The 19,719-nt window shown below is 40.3% G+C and overlaps 1 long non-coding RNA gene across 1 annotated transcript in view; it reads left to right on the top strand.

Annotated features, from left to right (window-relative positions):
• Window positions 1-19,436, top strand: part of LOC132002792 (uncharacterized) — a 124,839-nt gene extending 105,403 nt beyond the window's left edge. Inside the window, exon 3 of the long non-coding RNA XR_009400014.1 lies at window positions 19,139-19,436. This is a non-coding gene — a long non-coding RNA (uncharacterized LOC132002792). The remainder of the gene's footprint in view (window positions 1-19,138) is intronic.
• Window positions 19,437-19,719: the final 283 nt, after the last annotated feature.

Raw genomic sequence — 19,719 nt, 5'->3', positions numbered from 1 at the left:
CTTTTCATGGCAGATACCAAGTGGAAGTTTCTGCAAGCAGGAGAAGCAGATCTAAATTCCAGAAGAGAGAGTGGGTAGAAACTGTTGGCACAAGAGTCTCTGGATAGTAGTGGCCACTGAAGCCGGTTGAAGAGTGGATGAGCCCTCCAAGGGAAGGAGAAGGTCAAGGTTCAGTATGATAGTGGCCCAGGGAGGGAAAGAAAACAAAATCCACGACACGATAAATAGATTCCTCTCTCTACTCCCCAACTTACAAACGAGTCTCACTTACCAGTGGCTTCAACCTTTTCTTTTTGTTTTCAGTAAAGGTGAAAAGCAAATATGGAGAAACAGTTGCTGTAGTTGCTGTAATGGGCTCCCTCTTGTGAACACAGTCGGGGGATGTAGTCTTAAATCTCTGGATGTCTGGAAAGACTGGCCCTCTGAGCATCACACTGATGCCCCAGGGATCACAAGTGAAAGCTGACAATGCTGCTGGCTTGCATGCCTGTCGGCCCAGATCTGGAGTGAAGGAGTCCAGGGTGGCTGAAGTGGGTAGGAGGCCTAACATTAAGGGGTCTGGGGTCCTCCCTGTGCTGGCATGGATCCTGCCCCACAGCCATGCTAGGTGGCTCCCTCAGTGGTCTGCTGCCTGCCCCTGCCCTTCTCTTCTGCAAAGTGTCTCAGCCGTGGCCAAGTGCCAATCAGCCCATTGCACCCCCACCTCCACCCCAAGGGACAGTATTGGGACACACACTTGACCAATCATGCACTCTGGTTTTTGCTCAGTCAAGGACACGGGGAGAAAAGTGACTGTGACCCTTAGCCATGGACGGCATCCAGAGATTTAAAGTAGTTTAATTTATTGGAATCTTAATGAGATTCTAAAGATTTCTGGCTTCTATTCAGGTGAAAATCTTTGGGTTTTAGACATTCTGACGGCTTGTAAAAGATTTTAAGTAAATGACTCAGTTTCAAAGTCGGGGAACGGCAGGGCACAATGAGGCATTCTCGAGTGAGCTGAGAACTGGCTGAAGTACTCCCACCTGTCATCTTCTCTTCCCACCCGCACAGGTCCCTGGGTCACCCTGGGAAGTGCTTTGATCTCCCCCTTGCTTGATCTCACTGAGCCTGGCACTCTGGGAGGCCACCAGGAGCCCTGCTGCCCCCCCCCCCCCCCCCCCCCCGCCCCTGCCAAGCTGCTGCTGGTTATGCAGCTGCGGTGGAAGCCGACAGACAAGGACCTGCTGGGGACCAAGTATTCCCATCCTCTGTGACACCAGTTGCTGACTGGTTGGTGGCCCCTCGGATGAGCCACTCACCCAGATCAAGGCCTTCCTTCAGCTTCTCCCCTGGCCCCGCTTTCCCCAAACACATTTACTAATAACTTAAAAAAAAAAAAAGATTTTATTTATTTATTTGAGAGAGAGAGAGAGCAGGAGAAGGCAGAGGGGCAGGGGGAGATGCAGACCCCCTGTTGAGCAGGGAGCTGGATTAGGGACTTGACCCTGGGACTCCAGGATCATGACCTAAGCTGAAGGCAGATGCTTAACTGACTGAGCCACCCAGGTGCCCCTAGTAATACCTTTCTAATGTCCTAAGAGCTATGCTTGACCCTCTAATTTTGAATTTGTCAGCTGTCTTAGTGGGATTAAGCAACCTGGAATCACACACTTCTGGCCATGTGATCTTAATTCTTTGGGGAGAGGACAGACTGTCACACGAAGGCATAGGCTGAGCCACAGTCCCAGAAGACTGGGAATTACCATGTGCTAAATGCTGCCCTTGTGGCACTGGATCCCCAAACAATTTTTGAGGTCGGTCTTGTTTTCACTTTACAGACCTGAGGCTCCAATCCTCCAGAATGTACTCAAAGCCGTGTAACTCTCAAGTGACTAAACTGGGATGAGAAGCTAAACCCAACTGACTTCAGCTTCTGAACTCTGTTTATACTCTGTGCTCAAGTGTGGAGCTCCAGTTTTTGTTTTTCTTGCCCTGGAGATAGAAATGTATATGAAACTGGGTGTGTAGTTCTGCGTGTTTACTGATTTGTCTTCTAGCTGATGTGTTGGGTAACAAAAATCAATTGATGGATCAGCACCCTGGAAGACAAAATTTTGGTGCTGTCCTAGGAAATAGCAATGGCACTTACTTTTTTTTTTTTTTTTAAGATGTATTTATTTATTTGTTTGTTTGTTTGTGAGAGAGAGAGTGCAAGAGCGTGGGGAGGGGAGAGAGAGAGAGAGAGAATCTCAAGTGGACTCCCTGCTGAGCAAGGAGCCTGACCCAGAGCTTGATCTCAGGACCTGACCAAGTCAGATACTCAGCCTACTGAGCCACCCAGGCGCTCCTCACTTTTTTTTTTTTAGTAGACTTGAATTTTTAGAGCAGTTCCTGGTCCACAGAAAAAATGAGTGGAAAGTAAAGAGATTTCCCACATACCCCTGTCCCCACACATGCATAGTTTCCTCCATTACAACATCCCTATCAGACTGGTACATTTGTGCACCTCGTTATCATCCGAAGGCTGTGGTTTACATTAGGGCTCACTTTTAGTGTTGTGTATTTGATGGGTTCAAGAAAATGTATGACACGTATCCATCATTATTGCACCGTAAGAGTACTCAAACAACATGGAGGTTAGGGTTGCCAATGCCCTTGCGCAGTTGAAAATCAACTGACTCCGCAGAAACGTAACTGCTAATAGCCTACTATTGACTGGAAGCCTTTCCAATAACACAGACAGTCAGTAACACATATTTTGTATATTATCTATACCATATATTATATTCTTACAATAAAGAAAGCTAGAGTAAAGAAAATGTTGTTAAGAAAATCATAAGAAAGAAGAAATGCACTTACCATACTCTATTATATTTATCAGAAAAAATCGACCTATAAAAAAATGGACCTTCGCAGTTGACACTCGTGTTCCTTAGGGTCGTCTGCAGTTTCACTGCCCTAAAATTCCTCTGTGACCTGTCTATTGATCCCTCTCTCCGCCTAACCTCTGGCAATCACAGATCATCTTACCATCTCCATACTTTTACCTTTTCCAGAATGTTATATAGTCGGAATCACAGTATGCAGCCTTTTCAGATTGGCTTCTTTCACATAGTAATACGCATTTAAGATGCCTCCACACCTTTTCATGGCCTGAGAGCTCATTCCTTTTTTAGCACTGCATAATAGTCCACTGTCTGGATGTGCCACAGTGTGTTTAGCCATTCACCTACTGAAGGACAACTTGGTTGCTTCCACGTTTTGGCAATTATGAATACAGCTGCTATAAATATCCGTATGCAGGTTTCTGTATAAACACGTTTTCAACTCCTTTGGGTAATTACCAAGGATTGTGATTGCTGGATCATATGGGAGGGCATGTTTAGTTTTATAAAAAACTGCCAAACTGTCTTCCAAAGTGGCTATGCCATTGTTTATTCCCAACAGGAGTGAGTGAGAGTTCCTGTTGCTCCCTATCTTTGCCACCATTTAGTGTTGTCAGTGTTTTGGATTTTGGCCATTCTAATAGGTATATAGGTATCTTGTTATTTTACTTTGGATTTCCTTAATGACATGTGATGTTGAGGATCTTTTCATATGTTTATTTGCCATCCGTATATCATCCTTGTTAAGGTGTTTACTTAAATATTATCCCCATTTTTTAAGCAAGTTTTTCATTTTCTTATTGTTGAGTTTTTTAAAGTTTATTTTTAATTGTGACAAAATACACATGACAAAATTTATACATCTTAATCATTGAAGTGTTTGGTGTTTTAAGTACATTCATATTGTATAAATGATTTCCAGAACTCTTTGCATCTTAGAAAACTGAAACCCTCTCCCCATTAAAAAACTTCCCTCTCCCTGTCCCCAGCCCCAACCCCTGGAAACTGCCATTCTACATTTTATCTCTATGAATTTGTCTGTTGTAAGGTGTATTTCTTTCTTTCTTCTTTTTTTTTTTTAAGATTTTATTTATTTATTTGACAGAAAGAGAGAGATCACAAATAGGCAGAGAGGCAGGCAGAGGGGGGCGGGGAAGCAGGCTCCCTGCTGAGCAGAGAATCCAATGTGGGGGCTCTATCCCAGAACCCTGAGATCATGACCTCAGCCAAAGGCAGAGGCTTAACACACTGAGCCACCCAGGTGCCCCAGATGTATTTCTAAAATACAATAATAAATCTGTTTTAACATAAATTTTTTCCTTTCTAAAATGAAATGGAAAATCAAAGCTCTAAATCTCTTACTTCCAAATGACCTACTTTAGACATGTAATAATGGCCTTTGAGGCCTTTGTGGTGTGCTCCTCACCGAGTGCTGTGTTTCCAGCTCTGCCTGTCTCTGTGCACTTCTCCTCAGGCTTCTTGCTGTGCTAGTCAAGGAGCATATGAGGAAAAGGCAACAGGCAAGATACTAGCAGATGCCCCTGAGTTCCTTGATGACTATGAAGAAGAGCTAAAAAGGATGAAAAGTACCTATCTTAGGACAAGACAGGGGCACCTGGGTGGCTGAGTCATTAAGCATCTGCCCTCAGCTCAGGTCATGATCCCAGGGTCCTGGGATCTAGCCCTCATTGGGCTCTCTGCTCAGCGGGGGGCCTGCTTCTCCCTCCTCCACTCCTCCTGCTTGCATTCTCTCTCTCACTGTCTCTGTCTAATAAAAAAATTTAAAAATCTAAAAAAAAAAAAAAGAAGACAAGACATAGGTTCGTTCTATTTGCTGGGTTTTGACAAACAGAAACCTAAATAAATACTGATGATGGTGTGAAATATTCACAGATAATTCTGGAAGCTGTCTCGAGACAACTGGTCCTTTTTATGGGTAAGGCCAACCATGAGTCAATGGGATACAGTCTTTCAACTAACTTGTAATCACAAGGAAAGATAACTTAAGTACACATCTAAGGGGGTTCTATCATCTTCCTTGTTTTCTCACGTTATATTTCATGTTACTTTTTCTCTCTCTTTTTTAAGATTTATTTATTTAGTTTAGATAGAAAGAGCACCAGTGGGAGGGGCAGAGGAAGAGGGAGAGAGAATCTAAAGCAGACTCCCCACTGAGCGCAGAGCCCACTCCCGGGCTCAGTCCGCAGTCTCACAAACATGAGATCATGACCTGAACTGAAACCAAGAGTTGGACACTTAATTGACTGTACTACCCATGTGCCCTTATTTCATGTTACTTTTTGATATCCAGGTTTAATATCTATTGAATGACACTGACTTCCTGAAAACTGTGCTGTTTTTATAGTAACAGCTCATTAGATGGGTAATAACAATCATTCTTTTTTTTTTTTTTAAGATTTTATTTGTTTAATTCAGAGAGAGAGAGAGAATGAGCCAGGGGGAGGGGCAAGTAGGGGGAAAGAATCTCAAGCAGACTCCACGCTGAGCACAGAGCCCTATGTGGGGCTCCCATCTTATGATCTTGAGATCATGACATGAGCTGAACCGGAGAGCCAGTGGCTCAAAGGACTGAGCCACCAGGTGCCCTAGTAACAATCGTTCTCATTTGCATAGATGGTTTTTACATTTGCATAGGATGTCCACATACATTACTTTGACTTAGTTCTCACAACAGCTTGGTGTGATGAGGAAAGCAGGTGGTGTATTTCCATTTTCATTGTTATGGACACTACAGGCTAGAGAGGCAAAGGATTTGCTTATTTTCATGTATTTAGGAAGTGGAAAAATCCAGATTCAAAGACAGTTCTCTGGGTTCTAAATCTGGTGGGTTTTCCACAAAATAAACATCATTATAAAACCCCATAGGGCCAGGGCAATAATTTTAGTGTTATAGTCTAATTTGTATAATATGAATATGCCTTTTATGAAATAACCACAAATAGTCAGAGATCCAAATAATTTTTAATATGTCTTGCAGTATTTGGGACATAACTTAATACTTTAAAATGTTGTTTTTTTTTTTTTAATCTCAAATTCAAATTTAACTAGGCATCCTGTATTTTTTTAAACCTGAACACTCTAGGGGCACCTGGGTGGCTCAGTGGGTTAAGCCTCTGCCTTCAGCTCAGGTCATGGTCTTAGGGTCCTAGGATCAAGCACCACATCGGGCTGTCTGCTTGGCAGGGATCCTGCTTCTCCCTCTCTCTCTGCCTGCCTCTCCGTCTACTTGGGATCACTCTCTCTCTCTGTCAAATAAATAAAATCTTAAAAAAAAAAAAAAAGATTTAAACCTGGCCACTCTAATTCTTCGGACATCGGTCGGATTCCTACACTATTTTATATATTTCCACAGCCCTGTGTGGACTTGCATCTGGGTTTTTCTTTTCCATTAAAATTCACATACGGTTGCTGCCTTGCTCTGTTCTAGCTGGTCTCTTACATATATCTGACATTTGTGAACAGTATTTGATATGGATGGAACTTCTACTTTTATAGCTCTGTCCCAGCCATCAGATCTGTGTATCTAATTGCTTACTAACATCTCCTCCCGGTTGTGCCATGAACACCTTGGACTCAACCCTCTAGCATAAGCTTAACTGCTCCTGCTATTTCCTCTCTCAGTGAATGGTATCACCACATAGCCCTCAAGCTTGGCATATCCTCCTTGATTGCCATCAAGTCCTACCAACTCTCCAGTGAACAGAGTTCCCATCCATCCCACTTCCCCCCATTCTCACCATTACTGTCACACTCACCATTGTCTCTTGCCTGGACCACTCTAATAGCCTTCCCATTGATGCCCCTGTCTCCTCACCTTTCCCTCTCTTACTCACCCCTGCCACAGGCAGATGGGAGATCATTTCAAAGCACAAGTTTGACCATGTCTCTGCCAGGCCATGAATTTCACTTCTCGCAGGACAAAGTCCAAAATCCTTAGCATAGTCTGCAAGGTCCTGAAGAGCATGGCTCTTGTGTTAGTCCTTCCAGATGCAATAGTGAGCCAAACACAAGAGCCCAGTCCTCACACTTCTCCCAATCTAGAGATGGGGACAGAAAATAAACAAATAAACATATGAATAATTGAATTGCAATTTGTATTATAAAGAAAGTGGATGAGTTGTCTTGATTGGGAAGGGCAGGAGTTTTTATATCTGTGTAATAATATGCCTTATAAAATGAGCTAGAAAATATTCTCTTTGCTTCTGCTTTTTGGAAAAGTTTGTGATGGATTGCTGTTAATTCTTTAAACATCTGGTAGGAATCCCCAGTGAAGCCTTCTTGGTCCGGGTTTTCCTTTGTGGGAAGTTTTTGGTTACTAACTCAATTTTATTATTTGTTATATGTCTAACAAGAGTACTTATTTCTTCTTGACTCAATTTTGGTAGTTTATGTCTTCTGGGAATTTGTTTAGGTTACTTAATTTGTTGGCATAAAATTGTTCACAGTATTCTCCATGGTCCTTTTTGCTTCTGTAAGATTGGTAAGGATGGCTCCTCTTTCCTTCCTCAACTTAGTAACTTAAGTCTTTTCTAATTTTTTCTTGGCCAGTCTAGCTAAATTTATCAATTTGATTGGTCTTTCAAATAATTAACTGGAGTTTGTAGATTTTTTTCTACTATTCTTTAATTCTGTATTTCAATATTTCCATTCTAATCTTTATCATTGTCTTCATTTTTCTTGCTTAGGGTTTAGTTTGGTCTTCTTTTTCTATTTTCTTAAAGTGCAAGTTTATGTTATTGGTTTGAGATCTTTCTTTTTTTTTTTTTTAAGATTTATTTTTTTGTCAGAGAGGGAGAGTGAGGGAGCAGAAGGAGGAGGAGCAGCAGGGAGAGGGAGAAGCAGGCTCCCTGCTGAGCAAGGAGTCCAATGTAGGACTAGATTTCAGGACCCTGGGATCTTGACTTGAGCCAAAGGCAGATGCCTAAACAACTGAGCCAGAGGGCATCCCAAGATCTTTCTTTTTTAAATAGGCAATTACAGCTCTGATTTTGTCTCTGGGCACTTCTTTGTCTAAATCCCAGAAGTTTTGGCATCTTCCGTCTTAAGTTTTGTTTATCTCAAAGTGCTTTCTAATTTTTCTTGTGATTTCTTCTTTGACCATTGGTTATTCAGGAATGCATTTTTAAAATTTCCATGTATTTGTGAATTTCCCCAATTTTTTTCCTATTCCTGATTTCTAATTTCATTTCATTGTAGTCAATCATTTTGTGTGATTTTATTCCTTTTTAACTTTTTGATTGTTTTATTTCCTGCCCCATGGTCTATCCTGAAGAATATTTCATTGATGCTGAGGAAAATGCATATTCTGCTGTTGTTGAGGGAAGTGTTCTTCGCATGACTGTTAGGTCTAATTGCTTTATAATAGTGTTTAAATCGTCTATTTCCTTGTTGATCTTCTGCCAAGTTAGTTACTCTGTCCATTACTGATAGCAGGATATTGACATTTCCAACTATTAGAGTTTCATTGTCCATTTCTCCCTTCACTTTTGAGTTTTCCTTTCATGTATTTTTGGTGTTTGTTCTTAAGTGCATATGTTTATAATTATTATGTCCTTTGGTGGTTTGATGGTTTGACCCTTAAAAATTTTTTAAATGTCCTTTTTTTTTTTTTTTTAAAGATTTTATTTATTTATTTAACAGACGGAGATCACAAGTAGGCAGAGAGGCAGGCAGAGAGAGAGAGGAGGAAGCAGGCTTCCCGCTGGGCAGAGAGCCCGATGTGGGGCTCGATCCCAGGATCCTGGGATCATGACCTGAGCCAAAGGCAGAGGCTTTAACCCACTGAGCCACCCAGGCGCCCCTTAAATGTCCTTTTTACTCCTTAAAAAGGGGCACCTGGGTGGCTCAGTGTGTTAAGCCTCTGCCTTCCTCTCAGGTTTTGATCTCAGGGTCCTGGGATCGAGCCCTGCATGGGGCTATCTGCTCAGCAGGGAGCCTGCTTCCCCCTTCCCCTCTGCCTATTTGTGATCTCTCTCTGTCAAATGAATAAGTAAAACCTTAAAAAAATAAATCTCTTTAATTTTTTTTCTTAAAGATTATTTTGTCTAATATTACTGTATTTCTTCCAACTCTCTTTTGGGTACTCTTTGCACAAGGTATCTCTTTCTATCCTTCAATTTTGAATTTATTTGTATCTTTGAATCTGAAATGTGTCCCTTGTAGATCTTGGTTTTTCTCTTTCTTTCTTTCTTTCGTTCTTTCTTTCTTTTTTTACTCCATACTGCCAGTCTCTGCCTTTTGATTGAATAGCATTTACAGTAATGTAATCACCAATTAGGTAGGATTTACTACTGCCATTTTGATATTTCTATGTGTCTTCTATCTTATTTGTTCTTCTTTCTCCATTACTATCTTTTTTTTTTGTTAGATATTCTCTGGTACCATTCTCCAATACCATTTAATTCCCTTGTTATTTATTTTACTCTACTTTCTTTCTTTACAATATTTTATTTATTTATTTATTTGAGAGAGAGGGTGAGAGAGAGAGAGAGAGAGAAGGCAAGTGGGGCAAGGAAGGAGCAGGGGGAGAGAAACAAGCAGACTCTGCACTGAGCACAGAGCCTGATGCAAGGCTCAATCCCAGGACCCTGAGATCAAGATCTGAGCCAAAACCAAGATCAGACACTTAACTGACTGAGCCACCTAGGCACCCCTATTTTACTTTTTAAAAAGTTATTTTCTTAGTATTTTCCCCGGGATTATAATTAACATCTTAACACAGTCTAACTTGGATTAATACCAGCTTAATTTTAATAGTATACAAAAACTTTGCTCCATTTTATTGTCATACAGCTTACATCCTTATACATTCTAAACCCATCAACATAGTTTTATAATTATTGCCTTATGCTGTTGTCCTCTGTTTTTAGTTTTTTTGGTTTTTTGTTTGTTTGTTACAAGTTTTTATTTAAATTCTAGTTGGTTAACATACAGGGTAATACTGGTTTCAGGTGTAGAATTTGTTGATTCATCACTTACACATGACACTCAGTGCTCATCACAAGTGCCCTGCCTAATACCCATCACCCATTTAGCCCGTCCCCTGCCTACCTCTCTCCATCAACCCTCAGTTTGTTCTCTGCAGTTAAGAGGCTCTTATGGTTTACGTCATTCTCTCCCCACCTTCCACTATGTTCATCTGTTTTGTTTCTTAAATTCCACGGAAGAGTGAAATCATGTGGTATTTGTCTTTCTCTGATTGACTTATTTCATGTAGCTAAGCGTACTTGTCTTTTTTTTGAGAAAAGAGCACACATACACACAAGTGAGTTGGGGAGGAGGGGCAGAGGAAGAGGGAGAGAGAGAATCTTAAGCAAACTCCTTGCCCCGTGCAGAGCCCAACACAGGGCTTGATCTCAGGACCCTGAGGTCATGACCAGAGCTGAAATCAGGAGTCAAGCACTTAATCGATTGAGCCACGCAGGCACCCCTGTGCAGTCATCTTTTTAAATCAGATAGCAAAATAAAATAGCTATAAGCAAAAATATATTTATTCTATCTTTCATATTTACCTGTGTAAATATGGTACTAGTTACTAGTTGCTCTTTATTTCTCAGTGCAAAACCAAGTAAATGTCTAGTGTCCTCTTATTTTAGTCTGAATGATTCCTTTTAGTTTTTCTGGTAGAGCAGGTCTGCTAGTGATGAGTACTCTCATTTTTTGTTTATCTGTGATTACCTTACGTTTTTCTTTTTTTAAAGGATAGTGTCAGTGGCTATAAAATTCTTGGTTAAAAGTCTTTCTTTCAGCAGTTTGAATATGTTGCCCACTGATTTCTGACTTCCAGATGGCTGATGAGAATTCAGCTGTTGTTCTTATAATAGGATCTGTACTGTGTAGTAAGTTGCTTTTCTCCTGATGCTTACAAAGTTCTCCTTCTCTCTCTGTCTTTCACCAGTTTTACTATGATGTGTCTAGATGAAGACATCTTTGAGTTTATCCTACCTCAATATTCATTGAGATGTATATGTAAAATAATGTTTTTCAAAAGTTTGGAAAGCTTTGGTCATTATTTCTTCACACATTCGTTCTGCCTCTTCCTCTCATTCTGCCATCCTTCTGGAACTTCCGTGATGTATATGTTGCTACATCTGACAGTGTCACACAGGATTCTGAGGCATTATTTCTCCTCCTACTTTTCTCTTTCTGTTCACAAGACTGGATAATCTCAATCGGTTGATGTACAAATTCTTTGTTCTGCCATTCAAATATGCTATTGAGCCCCTCTATTGAATTTCTCATTTCAGTATACACTTTTCAACCCAGGATTTCTATCTGGTTCTTTTTAGGAATTTCTTTTTCTTTTCTTTTTTTTTTTTTTAAGATTTTATTTATTTGACAGACAGAGATCACAAGTAGGCAGAGAGGCAGGCAGAGAGAGAGGGGGGGAAGCAGGCTCCCCACTGAGCAGAGAGCCTGATGCGGGGCTCGATCCCAGGACCCTGAGATCATGACCTGAGCCGAAGGCAGAGGCTTAACCCTCTGAGCCACCCAGGCGCCCCCCTTTTTTTAGGAATTTCTGTCTCATTGATATTCTCTATTTGGTGAGACACCGTTTTCTTACTTTCTTTTAATTCTTTAGACATGGTTTCCTTCAGTGGTTTGGACATATTTATAATAGATGACTTAAAGTCCTTGTTTAGTAAATCCAGCATCTGGGCTTCCTTCAATACAGTTTGTATTAATTACTTTTCTCCTGTGCATGGACTATATAATTTTTTTTTTTTTTTGGTCTTTTTTCTCACAAATTTTTTTGGAAGCTAGATGTTTTAAGTATTAAGTATCCAGATTTCATTTTCCCTGGGATTTTTTGTTATTCTTGTTGTTCTTGCCACTTGCTTGTCTGGTGGCTTTCCTGAATTAACTTACAAACTATGCATTCTTTGTCATTTGCAGTTACTGAAGCCTCTGCTCGGTTAGTTATAATAATAATTGGAGAGATTTCCTCAAATGTATTGAAATACTAAGTCTCCCTGCCTTTTGTAAGGACCCCTGTGTATGTGTTGAGGCATGCTTTCCATACTCAAGCAGACCATTTACATCCCTGCCTTAGCTTTGACCCTTGCTTGTACAAAGTCTCAGTGTCAGCCAGAAGTAAGAGATTAAGCCTTCTAGATTCTTTGTAATATGTTACAGCTTTACAAAACCCCCTGAAGACATCTCATCCCCAGCATCTCCTTTTAAGTTTTTTGTTCTGAGTCTTGTTAGTCTTAACTGGTATCACTACCACTAGCAGCTGCAATGTCAGACAATTGCCACTGACTGTGTTTACAAATGCCCTAGGGATACAGCTCAGCTGTTTGCACAGAACCTGCTCTGAATAAGGTTGAATAAAGACAAATCCTGAGAATGAAGCTTTGCAGAGAGCTTCCAGACAGGCTTCAAAGTAACAGTTTCCTGGGGGTGGGATTGGGGGAGTTCCAAACTTATTCTGCCCCCTCCTGAGGCTGCTAGGTTGCTGGTTTTCACAGTTACCAAGGTATAAACCTGTCATTTTCCAAGGCTGCCATGGGGAGAGCGGTGAATAGGAACAGAGCAAGTTGAAATGCCACAAACTCACTGTTCTTACTGAGACTCAGTATGTTCCTTGAATAAATACCCCATGAATTGCTGCAAATTTCTCATTAGTTTACAGAGTTCTGAAAAAGTTGTTTTTGACAAATTGTGCCAGTTTCTCATTGTCTTGATGGAGATTTTTTTGGAAGTCCTTACTCCACCATTCTGGAGCTGCTTCTCCAAAGCTTACCTTTTTAAAGGGCTTTTTCAATATTTTACCTTAACTCACAGAGGAAACTGTAGTCCTATGATGTTTCTTAGACATCCTGGCAGTCCTCTGTGGGCAGCAGTTTTAGGAAGAGGATGCTTAGTGCCTCTGGGATCAGTTAAAAGTGTTCGATACTTGGGGGCACCTGGCTGGCTCAGTCAGTTGAGCACAAGACTCTTGACTTCAGGGTCTTGAGTTCAAGCCCTTCATTGGGTGTAGAGCTTATTTAAATAAATAAGTAAATAAATAAACAATGTGTAAATAAATGATAGCATTTTTTCAAAACAAAAACAAAACACTAGCATTTAACAAAGCATTAGATATTCATTGCACTTATTTTTCACACACACACACACACACACACACACACACACCCCGTACGCTTTTATTACTTCTTTGCTGGTGCATATAGTCACATATAGTCACAGAATGATTACAACTGATATTACCTTAGTAATAAGAAAAGAGAATGCTTTACATATCCAAAGTAGATGAGTTAATAAGAGGCAGAGTTTTAAAAACAGTGGTGATGGGGGGCCTGGGTGGCTGAGTGGGTTAAAGCCTCTGCCTTCAGCTCAGGTCATGATCCCAGGGTCCTAGGATCGAGTCCCACATCGGGCTCTCTGCTCAGCAGGGAGCCTGCTTCCTTCTCTCTCTCTGCCTGCCTCTCTGCCTACTTGTGATCTCTGCCTGTCAAATAAATAAATAAAATCTTAAAAAAAAAAAGAAGTGGTGATAATGAAGTACAATGGGAAGCTATTAAGAGTAAGAGGGTTTATGAGAGGAAGTTTACATATAAGCTTCAAAGGTAATTAATTAGGGAGCCTAGCCTTAGGGTCTGTTGGAAATGGGCTAATAGAGCACACTATGTAGAAAAACTCCACACCAGGGAATATTCTCTGTTGACCTCTGGCTCTTTGAAACCAGAGGTATTGTTCTATTGATATACTAGTTATTCCCTTTTAGAGTGCCCATGTTTGGCACCCTAACATCTCTACATGTTTTAGGTTGTAATTTATAAAGGAGGGAGCCATTTTGAGTAACCATATTGGGGCATTTTTATGTGGAGCTTTAACACTCCATAGACTATTATGTGGACTTAGTGAAAAAGCTAGTAAGAATGAAAAGATTGCTTGAGTAAGATTGAGGCACTAACATTAAGTTGAATTTTTAAATGTTTGGTATCTGCTCATTAACAATAAAGATGACCATTTCCTTTCAAATAGAATCTGAGAGCACAGTAGCAGACTGGGATAATCAATCTTGTTTTTCTAGAGCATCCTGGTAAAACAGTAAGAGTGTTTTACTTTTTTTTTTTTTTTATCAAGGTCACATTTTACTTGTATTATTTTCAAAGCAAAAAATCCATCCATCTTTCCACCAGACCCTAATTTAAAAAAACAAAAAACAAACAAAAAAATCATATATATTTCTTAGGGTTGAAAGGTAAACTTCACTGAGAAACATCAATGGATTCTGCTGTTTGTCTTTGTGACTCAGCCTGGTTTCAAATACATTATATAAAGGGTGAAAATAACCATCTTTGGGGTCACTCAAGATGATCATTCTTCCTGAATCGAGTAAAAATCAGGAAATGCAGAAATTCACTTTCCGTTCACCAGTGTCTCACTGTTCTATATCCTTAGGAAAGCAAATATTCTACAGCAATTTAGTTTACAAGAGACCTTATAGTTAGTGATCCAGGTTTTCTTAAAGTATCTACCTGAAATTTGAGATGGACTTTAGGAAGAAACAGTCTACCACAGGCTCCAATAAAAAAATGGAAATTTCAGGCACATTTCAGAAATATATTGCAAAGAACAGCCAAGGGGTCTGGCCCAAATGCTCTTTTGAAGAGCATCGGATTGACTTGTCTCTTTTCTGCTAAATGGAGCAATTGTGGGAAAAGGAGGTATCATATAGAAGTAGAAGATTTAGCCTGGCACAGCTATGAGGCAACTGCTAAATAGATTTGTTTTAAATATTTTGAATTTTTTGTAATGTTAAATTTTTAAGAAAAACCGGGCTTCTTTAAGAACTAAGAGTCAAGATTCTTATGTACATAAAGGGCAAGTATGTAGGGAAAGAGCCAGGTTGGGTAATAATACTTGGAAAAGGGCGCTGGGTGGTCCAGTTGGTTAAGCCACTGTCTTCAGCTCAGGTCATAATCACAGAGTCCCAGGATTGAGTCCTGAGTCCAGCTCCCTGCTCAGCAAGGAGTCTGCTTCTCCCTCTGACCCTCCCCCCTCTTGTGCTTTCTCACTCTCTCTTTCTTTCTCAAATAAATAGAATCTTTAAAACAAACAAACAAATAATAATTTGAACACTGTTTCTTAAGGTGCTCAGGTCACAGAACTGTATGAATCAGCCAGGATGCTTGTGAAAGTATAGTTTCCTGGGGTCTTTTGTTGCCCTATAAATTGAAATCTAGGAATTGGGATTTGAATTTTAAGTCAGAATTTTGTACGCTGTAAGGTCTGAGAACCACCAAGAACTCCTATTTTCCACTGGTAAGCAGCTTAATATCCCATGTAGCATGAGAGTTAAAGAGAAAAACTAGCTTCTAGCACAAACTGAATACTAAAGGCTTCTCGCCTTTCTTCACTATTACAGCTTCCACTTGCCAGGATTCTTTTCTTTATGCGGTTCTCACTTGGGCTCCTCTAAACTGTATTCCTAACTCTTGGCGGATCTTCTCTATAAAAATATTCATTTCTTGGGGCATCTGGGTGGCTCAGTTGGTTGAGACTCTGACTCTTGGTTTCAGCTCAGGTCTTGATCTCAGGGTCCTGGGATGGAGCCCTGCTTTGGGCTCCCCGCTCAGTAGAGAGTCTGCTTTGAATTTTCTCTCCTCCTCCCTCTATTCCACACGCCCTCAAATAAAGAAATGCATCTTTCTTTTTTTAAGGAAAAAATGTCCATTACTCTGTAATTTTTTTTAGAACTTTTTTATTGTTGTTCATTTGTCTTCTCAGACTAGAAAGAAAAAGCAAACTTCATTTCTTGCTGGGTTTGATGCTTGACAAAAGATAAGCGCAGTTCTAGAATCCCCTACAGCTAGAGTCAGGAACAGTTTTGTCTATGGTGATATTGAAAGGACAAGTAGCTAAATCCAGATCAGGTCCCTGGATCTCTCAGTTACCCACATATGAACTGCGCTGAGTCACTGCATCTAAACCAGCTCGTCATCACAAGTCATCTTTCACCTCATGGCAGTCATCTTAAGTGCAGAGCTAAGGCACGAGTCACTGCATCTTAAACACCCATAGGCATAGGAATAGCCTAAGGCTCATTCCAAATAGGTATTCCGGGGCTCCAACCACCCAGCTTCTGATCAGTGAATATGGAGTGGGAGCCAAGAATCTGCCTTTATCGGGTGCACCTCTCACCCCAGGTCATTCTAGAATCTGGACCCAACCTTTGGGCAAACTTGCATAGAAGAATTTAACCTCCATATTTAAGGGTAACTTTGTACCTCTTACCAAATTTAGCAGTGGAGAATTGCAGTGGGGTAAAGAGAATCTACTTCTCACACCCAATAGTCATCTGAGAACAGGTCTACGAGGAGAACTCAGGACCCCCTGAATCATAACACATGAAACTCTCAGGACAAATGTGAACTGAAAGTCACAATTTCAGTGAGTTGAATTAATTAATTACATAATTAGTTAAGCTTATATCTCGCTGGTGATTGATATGTGTGATGAAGAAAGATGTACTTGACAAGTTGGATTTATTAGGACTTTAATAAAAATATGTGCTTAATTTTTTGGGGGGGGGGCGATTTTGACACAAGTAATTCTGCTCCTCTCCTTTGCCCCTATTGCCTTCTCCCCGCATTCCCAGACACACTCGCATCCATGATACCCACATGTGTTTTTTCAAATTTTGATAGTTCTAGATATAAAATGAAAGATATTATTAAGAACTTTGAATTTAAGCAAGTGGAGATGGCTCTTCAGTAAATGTTTCTAATGCTTATAAGGAAACAGACCAGAACCCATAATCATTTATATTGCAAAAGCATATTTTCTCATTCAGTGAAGGCTAAGGAAACTTTGGCTTTTACGTAAAATGACAAAAAATTGGAGGATTTCTTGTCTGCTTGAGATTTTAATAGAGTTGTAAAAAACAAGCAGTTGTAGCTATTTTCCTGAGGGGTTTTAATAAGAAGAGCTGTGTTATTTTCTTATCTTAGCCAATCAGTATGCATGTATCAGGGGTCCTCGAAAAAGTCTGCCATCCTCTGGAGGTATCAAACCATTTCCACACCATGCTCTCCTGGGCCCAGGGATGCTGCACCCTGTCGTGGATGTGTCTGTCTGGTGCTCCCAACATTTAAGGGTCTCACTTTTGATGCAGTATACATGTAAGCCTTAGGGAAGGCAGGCTCCTGATACGGTACTCAGATGACCTCTCCCCATCCCAGATGTTGCCCTAGTGGTATGGGTCCACTTTTTGGGGTGCAGATGTAAATAGTGGATGACAGCATAGTCCAGACACCCCAGCTCCAGGAAAATTCTGGAACAGACGTAGAACGTAAGCTTTTGGAGAACACAAACAGGTTTGACAAACCGTTATTCCAGCCTATCCCAAAGCACTGTTGTGTTGCTGTTTTTCAATCCTAGAAATGTCTGTGTACTTTGAAGAAATCATGAGGACTTAGGAAGTTCATGGTGTCTAGTAGTGGGATCTTGAAGTTGGCATAGAAAATCCAGGTTTTGGTACATTTAATGATTCTGCATAAATAGTTCTGCTTGCTCATATAGTTGTGAAAAAATACATGAACATTTTTGGAGAAGACTGGATAACTTGAAAACTCTCCCAGTACAAGATATCTTAAAATAGTGGGGAGGATGAAGTAGGATAGGGCAAAGTGATGACAACTGACAAAGTTAAGAGGTGGGTGCACAAGTGTTTGCTACTACCAGAATAAATAAACTGATTTTGTGAGAGCCTTTTCAAACTCATTCGTATTATAGTATGTGTCAGTACTTAATTCCTTTTTATGGCCAAATAATATTATTGCATGGATATGTCACATATCATTTATCTCTCCATCTGTTAATGGGTATTTGGGTTGTTTCTACTTTGGGGCAATTATTAGTAATGCTGCTTTCAACATCTGTTTATAAGTCTTTGGTAGGCACTTATTTTCAGTTCTACTGGGTATGTATCTAGGAGTGGAATTGACGGGTGATATGTTAACTCTATATGTAACCTTTTGAGTAGCTGCCAAACTGTTTTCCAAAGCAGTTGTACATTTTTCCATTCCTACTGGCAGTGTATGAGGATTCCAACTTCCTACCATCCTTACAGACACTTGTTACTGTCCATCATTTTGATTATAGCCAACCTAGCAGGTGTGAAGTGGTATCTAGCAGTGGTCTTGATTTACGGTTCTCTAATGAGTCATGTCATTGAGCATCTTCTCATGTGCTAATTGACCATTTTTATATCTTCTTTGGAGAAATATCCATTCAAAAACTGCCTATTTTTTAATTGGGTTATTTATCTTTTTATTTTTGAATCATAAATCTTTCTTATGTGTTGTGGTTCCTAGAAGAAAAAGAGTGGGATGAGGGGTGCCTGGGTGGGTCAGTGGGTTAAGCTTCTGCCTTCTGCTCAGGTCATGATCTCAGGGTCCTGGGATCAAGCCCCACATCAGGCTCTTTGCTCAGTGCAGAGGCTGCTTCCTCCTGCCTCCCACCTCTGTCTGACTCTCTGCCTACTTGTGATCTCTCTCTCTGTCAAATAAATAATAAAATCTTAAAAAAAAAAATGAGTGGGATGGGGAGTAAACTGCAGATTCACAGAATTTTTAAATTGTCAAGGTGAAATTACTGTGTCTGTGAATGGACACCTGGAAGAAAAAGTAACAAAGAAATGCAAATAAAGGATTACTGTGAAAATCAGGATAATGGTTACTAATGGTGAAAGGGCTGTGATTGGCCCAGCACCCAGGGAAGAGCTTCTGGTATGGCTGGCAAAATTCTGTTTGTTGAGCTGGATGTTGATTATAAGCATTCACCTTACTATAATTCATTAAGCCATATTTTGTAATGGCTCTCTCTATCAATTTTTTATTTTATGATTTTAAAAGTTGTTTTTTTTTTTTTTTTAAATAACCTAGGAGAACCTCATCGGAGCACTATGCCTCTGACAAGATAATTTCTTATGATTTATGATCTTTAAATTTCCTTACCGAACCTCTTTACTAAGTGACATCTGAATTCCCCACTGCATTAACATTATGAAGATTATACTCTGTTCACTCTGAGGTGCCGACAAGCTCTATAAAGGAGAAAAAAATTGCTTTCCATTTTATCCTGCTGTCAGCCTGTGCATTTCGTTTTCAGACGAATTTACTTTTGTATAGCTCACGCGTCTTGAAATGTGCTTGCGGAGACCTTGTGCTCAACCCTCTCTTTCCACTATTTCCAATAAAGCATATCACTTTTTACATTTCTCTATCTTGTGATGCTAGAATGTTCTGCTGAAGACTCCTGAAGATGACTGATTCCAGTCAACTCTCCTTACCACTCACTTCAGAGGACTGAGGGCCCAGAGAAGGATGGAACTACTTGCCAAAAGTCACAGAAGTAATTTGGAGCAAGGCTGGGGCCAGAACTTTGATTTTTCTAGTCCCGCAGCTCTGTTTCTCTTTAAAAAAAAACCTACATCCAGACTAGGGCAGATTTTCTTTTTACCTGAGCTCTTCCCTTCTGAGCTGCCCATAATTTTCACCTTTGTGAAGATTCATCTTTACTTGAAACAAGATGGGATCAGAGGGAGACAAACTATAAGAGACTCTCAATCTCACAAAACAAATTGAGGGTTGTAGGGGGTTGGGGGCATAGGGAGAGGGTGGTTGGGTTATGGACATGGAGGAGGGTATGTGCTATGGTGAGCTGTGAATTGTGTAAGACTGATGATTCGCAGACTGTACCCCTGAAGCAAATAATACATTATATGTTAATAAAAATAATTTAAAAAAAAAGATTCATCTTTACTGTGTATCTTCATCCCAGTCCCCCACCTTTCATCAAGGAACCCTGCCTTTGAGAA

The sequence above is a fragment of the Mustela nigripes genome, chromosome 15, assembly GCF_022355385.1.
Source record: "Mustela nigripes isolate SB6536 chromosome 15, MUSNIG.SB6536, whole genome shotgun sequence".
NCBI classification, from domain to species: Eukaryota; Metazoa; Chordata; class Mammalia; order Carnivora; family Mustelidae; genus Mustela; species Mustela nigripes.
The sequence above is the reverse complement of the archived record's forward strand: the minus strand, read 5'-3'. Positions and strand labels throughout refer to the sequence as shown.